The sequence below is a fragment of the Myotis myotis genome, unplaced genomic scaffold, assembly GCF_014108235.1.
Source record: "Myotis myotis isolate mMyoMyo1 unplaced genomic scaffold, mMyoMyo1.p scaffold_m19_p_56, whole genome shotgun sequence".
In the NCBI taxonomy this organism is placed as follows: Eukaryota; Metazoa; Chordata; class Mammalia; order Chiroptera; family Vespertilionidae; genus Myotis; species Myotis myotis.
The window spans coordinates 403,163-413,809 of record NW_023416364.1 but is presented as its reverse complement, the minus strand read 5'-3'; positions in this window follow the sequence as shown (position 1 = coordinate 413,809).

Genomic DNA, 10,647 nt, shown 5'->3' with positions numbered 1-10,647 from the left:
TCTGTAGTGCTACGTTTGAATTCCTTTCTCTTGTTTCTAGTGTACGTCCTGTAGACTTTTGGCGTGCGGTTACCTGGACCACTTGGCTTAGGACAAATGAGTGGCCTCTCCTTACATGGGAGGTTGAAAATCCAGGAGACACACACACACACACACCACACACACACACACACACATACACACACCACCCCGAAGCTGAAGCCCTACCTCACACCACACACCATCACTGCCACATGTATTCAAGGACTGTTTACAGTGGGGATCGCAGAGACAGCGGACAGGGCTTCTATAGGGTTTTATGTCCATTTGAAAATGAAACACGTGGTCAAGGTCATTTTTAACTTTTATTAATAAATTCATTAGGTTTGAGGGCACCCGTTTGCCACGAATGGAAAGGACAAACAGATATGTAACAGGCAAGGAGAAGCACTGAAATAGTCCTTAACATCCAGAAATTCTACTGATAAAAAAATACCAATGGGACCGATGTTTGTAGGAGTTTATTGTGGAGAAATAGCATCAATTCCCTTGAATGCAGAGAAATGAGCAAAGAAATAATAAAATAAAATCAAGTGCCCCAACACGTGCTGAGTGTTCCCGGTGTCCAATGATGCGGCGAGAAGGGGCCGAATTCTCCGAGTGCAGGGAATGCGATGGGAAAAGCACCAGGAAGCCGCGAGTCCCAGGTGCGCACACTGGGAAAGCGCGCCCAGTCGTAGGGGCGCCAGAGCACGCCGCCAGGAGGAGCGCGGAGGCTGGGCTGGGTCCTTGGGAAGGTTCTGGGCAGCAGCTCTCCAGTGGATCCCGCAGCAGCAGCAGGTCTTGCGGTCCCAGGCCTGAGAACCCTCAGCGAGGTCAGGTGCGCCCTAATGGGCTCCGCCTGGACCGCGGACTCAGCAGCTCTGGCCCGCCGCCGCCACGCGCCTGCGCAGATGGCCACCAAAGGGTGTTGGGGGGGCAGAGCCCAGTCCACCTCCCCAGGATGGATGCTTAGAGGTGCGCGGACTCTGCAGAAGAGCCACTGGCACCCGAGAGGCACTGACCGGGGCTCCTCGCCCCCGCGTGGGCGCACACCCGGGTGCCCTCTGGCCCCGCCGCATCTGCAGGACTTGGCGGGGACACACTCCCTAGGGATCCAGTAACTGGAAGAGGTCCACGTCGCTGTCACCCACAAAGTCGTACCAGGGCCTGGGGGAGGACAAGGGCTCCTCCAAGAAGCAAAAGGCTGAGAGCAGGTCTGTGAAATCAGGGTCTGAAGAGAAATTCCCGGCGTTGTCGGGGCCCTGAGACGAGAGTGTGGCCTCGGATGGAGCTGGAGTTGGAGTTGGAGTTGGAGTTGGAGTTGGAGTTGGATCTAGAGCTGGAGCTGGAGCTGAAGCTGGAGCTGGAGCTGGAGCTGGAGCTGGAGCTGGGGCTGGAGGTGGAGCCGTAGTTATAGCAGGAGCAGGAGCAGGAGCAGGAGCAGGAGCAGGAGCAGGAGCAGGTGCAGCGGGGACAGTGCCCTGGACGCCTTGCGCGGGGTCCCAGCAGGCCTGGCTGGAGCTGGAGGCACTAGGATGTGCTGCTGGGAAGACTTGCAAGGGCATGTGCGGAGGGAGGCTGCAGAAACCTGGGCCCCCGTGGCGCAGGGGGGCGGCGGGTAGCACAGGGCCGGGGGAGAGCACAGGACCGGCTGGGAACACAGGGCCGGAGGGGAGCACAGGACCGGCTGGGAACACAGGGCCGGAGGGGAGCACAGGACCGGCTGGGAACACAGGCCCGGCGGGGAGCACAGGACGGGCGAGGAGTACAGGGCCGGGCAGGAACACTGGCTCCTCAGGGCGCACAGGTGTGGCGGGCAGCACAGGGCTGGCAGTGGGCACAGGGTCCTGCTGGGATGCAGGGCCCGCTGGCGCAGGCGCGGGCTGAGGGGCGCAGACTGCCGGTTCCTGGGGCGCAGCGTGGGCTCCCTGGCCTTGCTGCCCGCGCAGTCGCTGCAGCCTGCGGTCTTTGGCCCTGCGGTTCTTGAGCCACACCTGGGGAGAGAGGGGACAGGGAGCAAGTGTCAGAGGGGAGAAGCTGGGCACATCCGCCTGCGCCCAGGGCTGAGGAGGCTCCGGGAAGAAGGGCCGGCCTCCCCCTCTCCCTCCGCCCCCAGACCCAACTATGGGCCGGTGGTTGAGGCGGGGGGGGGGGGGGGGGCCGGAGAGGGCATGGTTTGGCCGGTGGGCAGCGGGCAGTGGGAGCGAGTGGGGTGATTGCCCGGGTTGGGGTGGGCGTGGGGGCCGTACCTGCACTTGGTACCCCTGCAGGTTCAGCCTGGCCGCCAGGGTCTCGCGTTCCTCATAGGTGCCGTAGGGTTTCCCCTCAAAGAATTCCTCCAGGACCCGCAGCTGCTGTGCGCTGAACACCGTGCGCCGCCGCCGCGTGCTCTTCCTCGGGGCGCTTGGGGACAGCCGGGAGCCTGGCAGAAGGGGGAAGCCAGGTCAGAGGAGCTCCAAGGACTGTCCGCAGCCCACCAGGCCTGGGCCACAACACACCCTTGTGAGCAGGTGGCGGCTGGTGCCTGGGAGCATGACATGTGGCGCAGCGGCCCTGACCGGGCACCCGCTCGCCCCCGCCACCGGCCTCTGTAGGCCTGGGCGTCCACATCTCTGAACCGGGCCCGGGAGCAGCTCCTGCGTTCTCCTTGCGGGGCTCACAGCCAGGCACGGCGAGGCCCTCAAACTCACCCCGGCTGGTGCCCCGGGTGGGCTTCCCCTCCCCCGGCCCTCACCCCGACGGTGTCATGCCATCCCTCAAACCCACCAAGCCTCCCAGAGAAGGTGGCCCTGGTCTGGAAGCCCAGGAGCCTCCAGTCCCAGCCCCAGGATCCCACCTCGGGTCCCCAGGCCCTCACGGTGGGCCCAGACTCACCGGTGGGAAAGCCGGGTTCTTGCATCCTGGATGCTCCTGGATCCTCTGCGCTTGAAGCTCTGGCCACCAGCCCTGCCAGTGCCATCTTAAATACCAGGTAGGCACGCGCCACCCACCGGTCCCACCCTACGGGGCTCTAGGCAGCCCCGCCCTCGGGCCCCGCCCTTTGTGCAGGTGTGTCTGTGCGCGGCGGCGATGCGCTGGGGTGGGGGTGGGGGCTGCCGGGGCGCTCGGGGAGGCGCAATCATTGATTAGTCCTTTGATGGAGCAGCTGCCGCACCCTGTGCCTGTCCTAGGGCCTGGGAGACCTCAGTGGCCAGACAGCCGTGGTCCTGCCCTCAAGAGGACTCGGTACTGTGCTGTTCCCGAGGGGGCTTTTCTTAGAATCCATGTGCAAGACGATGGCCTGCGTGATGGAATGCCAAAGGAAACCAAACGGTGAGGTCTCCTTCTAGATTCAGCTCGCCGTCGACACTGCCTCTTCCCGTGTCAGGGCGGGGTCTCCCCTAACTGGACATGATTTCAGCTTCCTGGGAGCACGTTGGTCTGCACGAAAGTTGATGGCCCTGATGTCCACAAGGGATCACCCAACCAATTCCTTGGTTTATGAATTGTGACTGGAGGCCCCCTTCTCCATGATGTCTAAAAGAAAAACAGGGTGTGTAACACACCAAAAATAAATAAATAAATAAATGAATGAATGAATGAATAAATAAATAAATAAATAAATAAATAAATTTCGGCATCACCTGCCGCCAATTGGATGGGCAAAGCTGAGGGGAGGGGCCAGGCTTGGGGTTGGGGGAGGAGATGGGGAACCGAGCCTTTCATGCCTTGGAGTGCGGACTGGTTTCTGAGACAGACTTGGTGATATCTGTCCAGGTCCCTCAGCCAAAGACCGTGAGTAGGATATAAGCAGTTGAGCAAATGTGGGCTTCTTACTTTCTAAGAATGTTTTAGAGAAATTTTGTTATTTTTAGATGAGAGAGAGAGAAAGAGAGAGAGAGAGAGAGAGAGAGAGAGAGAGAGAAACAATGATGTGAGAGAAAGATGGATTGGTTGCCTCCCACAAGCACCCGGACCAGAACCAGGGATAGAACCTGGTATGTGCAACCAGGTATGTGCCCTTGACCAGGAATCCCTTGACCCAGAATGGAGCCCTCAGCGATCCCGGCACGACACGACCTCTCACCTACTGAGCAACCCCAGCCGGGCTTCCTTTGTCTTTCAATTGGATCTTGTCATCTATTTATACTTAAAGAGATTATCGCCAGTTATGCGTGCTGGCGATTGGATGGTTTCTGATTGTTTGAGAATCCTCTGTCCCTCTTTTATTTTCCTGCTCTCTTGTCCTGTATGTTGAGGACTTTCTGTAGTGCTACGTTTGAATTCCTTTCTCTTGTTTCTAGTGTACGTCCTGTAGACTTTTGGCATGCGGTTACCTGGACCACTTGGCTTAGGACAAATGAGTGGCCTCTCCTTACATGGGAGGTTGAAAATCCAGGAGACACACACACACACACACACACACCACACACACACACACACATACACACACCACCCCGAAGCTGAAGCCCTACCTCACACCACACACCATCACTGCCACATGTATTCAAGGACTGTTTACAGTGGGGATCGCAGAGACAGCGGACAGGGCTTCTATAGGGTTTTATGTCCATTTGAAAATGAAACACGTGGTCAAGGTCATTTTTAACTTTTATTAATAAATTCATTAGGTTTGAGGGCACCCGTTTGCCACGAATGGAAAGGACAAACAGATATGTAACAGGCAAGGAGAAGCACTGAAATAGTCCTTAACATCCAGGAATTCTACTGATAAAAAAATACCAATGGGACCGATGTTTGTAGGAGTTTATTGTGGAGAAATAGCATCAATTCCCTTGAATGCAGAGAAATGAGCAAAGAAATAATAAAATAAAATCAAGTGCCCCAACACGTGCTGAGTGTTCCCGGTGTGCAATGATGCGGCGAGAAGGGGCCGAATTCTCCGAGTGCAGGGAATGCGATGGGAAAAGCACCAGGAAGCCGCGAGTCCCAGGTGCGCACACTGGGAAAGCGCGCCCAGTGGTCCGGGCGCCAGAGCACGCCGCCAGGAGGAGCGCGGAGGCTGGGCTGGGTCCTTGGGAAGGTTCTGGGCAGCAGCTCTCCAGTGGATCCCGCAGCAGCAGCAGCAGGTCTTGCGGTCCCAGGCCTGAGAACCCTCAGCGAGGTCAGGTGCGCCCTAATGGGCTCCGCCTGGACCGCGGACTCAGCAGCTCTGGCCCGCCGCCGCCACGCGCATGCGCAGTGGCCACCAAAGGGGGTTGGGGGGGCAGAGCCCAGTCCACCTCCCCAGGATGGATGCTTAGAGGTGCGCGGACTCTGCAGAAGAGCCACTGGCACCCGAGAGGCACTGACCGGGGCTCCTCGCCCCCGCGTGGGCGCACACCCGGGTGCCCTCTGGCCCCGCCGCATCTGCAGGACTTGGCGGGGACACACTCCCTAGGGATCCAGTAACTGGAAGAGGTCCACGTCGCTGTCACCCACAAAGTCGTACCAGGGCCTGGGGGAGGACAAGGGCTCCTCCAAGAAGCAAAAGGCTGAGAGCAGGTCTGTGAAATCAGGGTCTGAAGAGAAATTCCCGGCGTTGTCGGGGCCCTGAGACGAGAGTGTGGCCTCGGATGGAGCTGGAGTTGGAGTTGGAGTTGGAGTTGGAGTTGGAGTTGGATCTAGAGCTGGAGCTGGAGCTGAAGCTGGAGCTGGAGCTGGAGCTGGAGCTGGAGCTGGGGCTGGAGGTGGAGCCGTAGTTATAGCAGGAGCAGGAGCAGGAGCAGGAGCAGGAGCAGGAGCAGGAGCAGGTGCAGCGGGGACAGTGCCCTGGACGCCTTGCGCGGGGTCCCAGCAGGCCTGGCTGGAGCTGGAGGCGCTAGGATGTGCTGCTGGGAAGACTTGCAAGGGCATGTGCGGAGGGAGGCTGCAGAAACCTGGGCCCCCGTGGCGCAGGGGGGCGGCGGGTAGCACAGGGCCGGTGGAGAGCACAGGACCGGCTGGGAACACAGGGCCGGAGGGGAGCACAGGACCGGCTGGGAACACAGGGCCGGAGGGGAGCACAGGACCGGCTGGGAACACAGGCCCGGCGGGGAGCACAGGACGGGCGAGGAGTACAGGGCCGGGCAGGAACACTGGCTCCTCAGGGCGCACAGGTGTGGCGGGCAGCACAGGGCTGGCAGTGGGCACAGGGTCCTGCTGGGATGCAGGGCCCGCTGGCGCAGGCGCGGGCTGAGGGGCGCAGACTGCCGGTTCCTGGGGCGCAGCGTGGGCTCCCTGGCCTTGCTGCCCGCGCAGTCGCTGCAGCCTGCGGTCTTTGGCCCTGCGGTTCTTGAGCCACACCTGGGGAGAGAGGGGACAGGGAGCAAGTGTCAGAGGGGAGAAGCTGGGCACATCCGCCTGCGCCCAGGGCTGAGGAGGCTCCGGGAAGAAGGGCCGGCCTCACCCTCTCCCTCCGCCCCCAGAACCAAATATGGGCCCGTGGTTGGGGTGGGCCCCGGAGAGGGCATGGTTTGGACGGTGGGCAGCGGGCAGTGGGAGCGAGTGGGGTGATTGCCCGGGTTGGGGTGGGCGTGGGGGCCGTACCTGCACTTGGTACCCCTGCAGGTTCAGCCTGGCCGCCAGGGTCTCGCGTTCCTCATAGGTGCCGTAGGGTTTCCCCTCAAAGAATTCCTCCAGGACCCTCCGCTGCTGTGCGCTGAACACCGTGCGCGGCCGCCGCGTGCTCTTCCTGGGGGCGCTTGGGGACAGCCGGGAGCCTGGCAGAAGGGGAAAGGGAGGTCAGAGGAGCACCAAGGACTGTCCGCAGCCCACCAGGCCTGGGCCACAACAAACCCTCGTGAGCAGGTGGCGGCTGGTGCCTGAGAGCGTGGCCGGTGGCGCAGCGGCCCTGACCGGGCACCCGCTCGCCCCCGCCACCGGCCTCTGTAGGCCTGGGCGTCCACATCTCTGAACCGGGCCCGGGAGCAGCTCCTGCGTTCTCCTTGCGGGGCTCACAGCCAGGCACGGCGAGGCCCTCAAACTCACCCCGGCTGGTGCCCCGGGTGGGCTTCCCCTCCCCCGGCCCTCACCCCGACGGTGTCATGCCATCCCTCAAACCCACCAAGCCTCCCAGAGAAGGTGGCCCTGGTCTGGAAGCCCAGGAGCCTCCAGTCCCAGCCCCAGGATCCCACCTCGGGTCCCCAGGCCCTCACGGTGGGCCCAGACTCACCGGTGGGAAAGCCGGGTTCTTGCATCCTGGATGCTCCTGGATCCTCTGCGCTTGAAGCTCTGGCCACCAGCCCTGCCAGTGCCATCTTAAATACCAGGTAGGCACGCGCCACCCGCCGGTCCCACCCTACGGGGCTCTAGGCAGCCCCGCCCTCGGGCCCCGCCCTTTGTGCAGGTGTGTCTGTGAGCCGGCGATGCGCTGGGGTGGGGGTGGGGGCTGCCGGGGCTCTAGGGGAGGCGCAATCATTGATTAGTGCTTTGACCGAGCAGCTGCCCGCACCACGTGCCTGTTCGAGGGCCTGGGAGAGAGACCTAGGTGGCCAGACAGCCCTGGCCCTGCCCTCAAGAGGACTCGGGTAGTGTGCTGTTCCCGAGGGGGCTTTTATTGGAATCCATGTGCAAGACGATGGCCTGCGTGATGGAATGCCAAAGGAAACCAAACGGTGAGGTCTCCTTCTAGATTCAGCTCGCCGTCGACACTGCCTCTTCCCGTGTCAGGGCGGGGTCTCCCCTAACTGGACATGATTTCTGCTTCCTGGGAGCACGTTGGTCTGCACGAAAGTTGATGGCCCTGATGTCCACAAGGGATCACCCAACCAATTCCTTGGTTTATGAATTGTGACTGGAGGCCCCCTTCTCCATGATGTCTAAAAGAAAAACAGGGTGTGTAACACACCAAAAATAAATAAATGAATGAATGAATGAATGAATGAATAAATAAATAAATAAATAAATAAATTTCGGCATCACCTGCCGCCAATTGGATGGGCAAAGCTGAGGGGAGGGGCCAGGCTTGGGGTTGGGGGAGGAGATGGGGAACCGAGCCTTTCATGCCTTGGAGTGCGGACTGGTTTCTGAGACAGACTTGGTGATATCTGTCCAGGTCCCTCAGCCAAAGACCGTGAGTAGGATATAAGCAGTTGAGCAAATGTGGGCTTCTTACTTTCTAAGAATGTTTTAGAGAAATTTTGTTATTTTTAGATGAGAGAGAAAGAGAGAGAGAGAGAGAGAGAGAGAGAGAGAGAGAGAGAGAAACAATGATGTGAGAGAAAGATGGATTGGTTGCCTCCCACAAGCACCCGGACCAGAGCCAGGGATAGAACCTGGTATGTGCAACCAGGTATGTGCCCTTGACCAGGAATCCCTTGACCCAGAATGGAGCCGTCAGCGATTCCGGCACGACACGACCTCTCACCTACTGAGCAACCCCAGCCGGGCTTCCTTTGTCTTTCAATTGGATCTTGTCATCTATTTATACTTAAAGAGATTATCGCCAGTTATGCGTGCTGGCGATTGGATGGTTTCTGATTGTTTTAGAATCCTCTGTCCCTCTTTTATTTTCCTGCTCTCTTGTCCTGTATGTTGAGGACTTTCTGTAGTGCTACGTTTGAATTCCTTTCTCTTGTTTCTAGTGTACGTCCTGTAGACTTTTGGCGTGCGGTTACCTGGACCACTTGGCTTAGGACAAATGAGTGGCCTCTCCTTACATGGGAGGTTGAAAATCCAGGAGACACACACACACACACACCACACACACACACACACATACACACACCACCCCGAAGCTGAAGCCCTACCTCACACCACACACCATCACTGCCACATGTATTCAAGGACTGTTTACAGTGGGGATCGCAGAGACAGCGGACAGGGCTTCTATAGGGTTTTATGTCCATTTGAAAATGAAACACGTGGTCAAGGTCATTTTTAACTTTTATTAATAAATTCATTAGGTTTGAGGGCACCCGTTTGCCACGGATGGAAAGGACAAACAGATATGTAACAGGCAAGGAGAAGCACTGAAATAGTCCTTAACATCCAGAAATTCTACTGATAAAAAAATACCAATGGGACCGATGTCTGTAAGAGTTCATTGTCGAGAACTAGCTTCAATTCCAATGAATGCAGAGAAATGAGCAAAGAAATTATAACGTGACATAAAAGAAAAGAAACAGCCCCAACACGTGCTGAGTGTTCCCGGTGTGCAATGATGCCGCCGTGAAAAGATGCCGAATTCTCCGAGTCCAGGGAATGCGATGGGAAAAGCACCTGGAAGCCGCGAGTCGCAGATGTGCACACTGGGATAGCTTGCCCAGTCCTAAGGGAGCCAGAGCATGCCGCCAAGAGGATCGCGGAGGCGGGGCTGGGTCCTTGGGAAGGTTCTGGGCAGCAGCTCTCCGCAGGAGCAGCTATTTCGGTCCCAGCCCCGAAAACCAGCAGCACAGCCAGGCCATATGCGCCCTAATGGGCTCAACCTGGACCTCAGACACAGCAGCCCAGGGCCGCAGCTGCTGTTGCTGCAGCCGCGGCCGCCACTGCAGCCTCCACTGCCGCCGCCGCCTCCGCCAGGCGCATGCGAAGTGCCCACCAGGGGGCGTGGGGGCGGTGCGCAGAGCCCAGGCCACATTCCCAAGGTGGATGCTTAGAAGTGCGCTGACTCTGCAGGAGAGCAACTGGGGGTGGAGACGCACTGACCGGCGCTTCTCGCACCCGCGTGGGCGCACACCCGGGTCCCATCTGGTCCTGCGGCATCTGCAGGACTTGGCGGGGACCCACCCACTGGGAGATCCAGTAACTGGAAGAGGTGCATGTGGCTGTCACCCACCAAGTCGTACCAGGACCTGAGGGAGGAGAAGGGCTCCTCCGCGGAGCAACAGGGAGAGAGCGGGTCTGTGAAATCAGGGTCTGGAGAGACATTCCCAGCGTCCTCGGGGCCCTGAGGCGAGAGTGTGGCCTCGGATGGAGCTGGATTTGGAGTTGGAGCTGGAGCTGGAGCTGGGTCTGAAGCTGGAGCTGGATCTGGAGCTGAATCTGGAGTTGGAGCTGCAGCAGTTGCAGGACCTGGATTTGGATCAGGGGCTGGAGCTGGAGCTGGAGCTGGAGCTGGAGCTGGAGCTGGAGCTGGAGCAGAGGCAGAGGTGACCGTGCCCTGGAGGCCTTGCGCAGGGTCGTAGCAGGCCTGGCTGTCGCTGGAGGCGCTGGGGTCTGCTGCTAGGGAGACTTGGAAGGGTCTGTGCGGAGGGAGGCTGCCGAAACCCGGGCCCCCGTGGTGTACGGGGGCGGCAGGGAGCGCAGGGCTGGTGGGGAGCACAGGGCCAGCGAGGAGCACAAAGCCGCCTGCCGGGAGCACAGGACCTGCCGGGAGCACAGGACCGGTGGGGAACACAGGGCCAGCGGGGAGCCCAGGGCCTGCGGGGAGCCCAGGGCCTGCGGGGAGCACAGAGCCCGCTGGGAACACAGGGCCCGCGGGGAACACTGGCTCCTCAGAGCGCTCAGATGTGGCCGGCTGCACAGGACTGGCAGAGAGCACCGGGCTGGCAGGGCCCGCCGGCGCGGGCACGGGCGCTGGCTGAGGGGCGCAGACTCCCGGTTCCTGGGGCGCAGCGTGGGCTCTCTGGCCTTGCTGACCGCGCAGTCGCTGCAGCCTGCGGTCTTTGGCCCTGCGGTTCTTGAGCCACACCTGGGGAGAGAGGGGACAGGGAGCAAGTGTAAGAG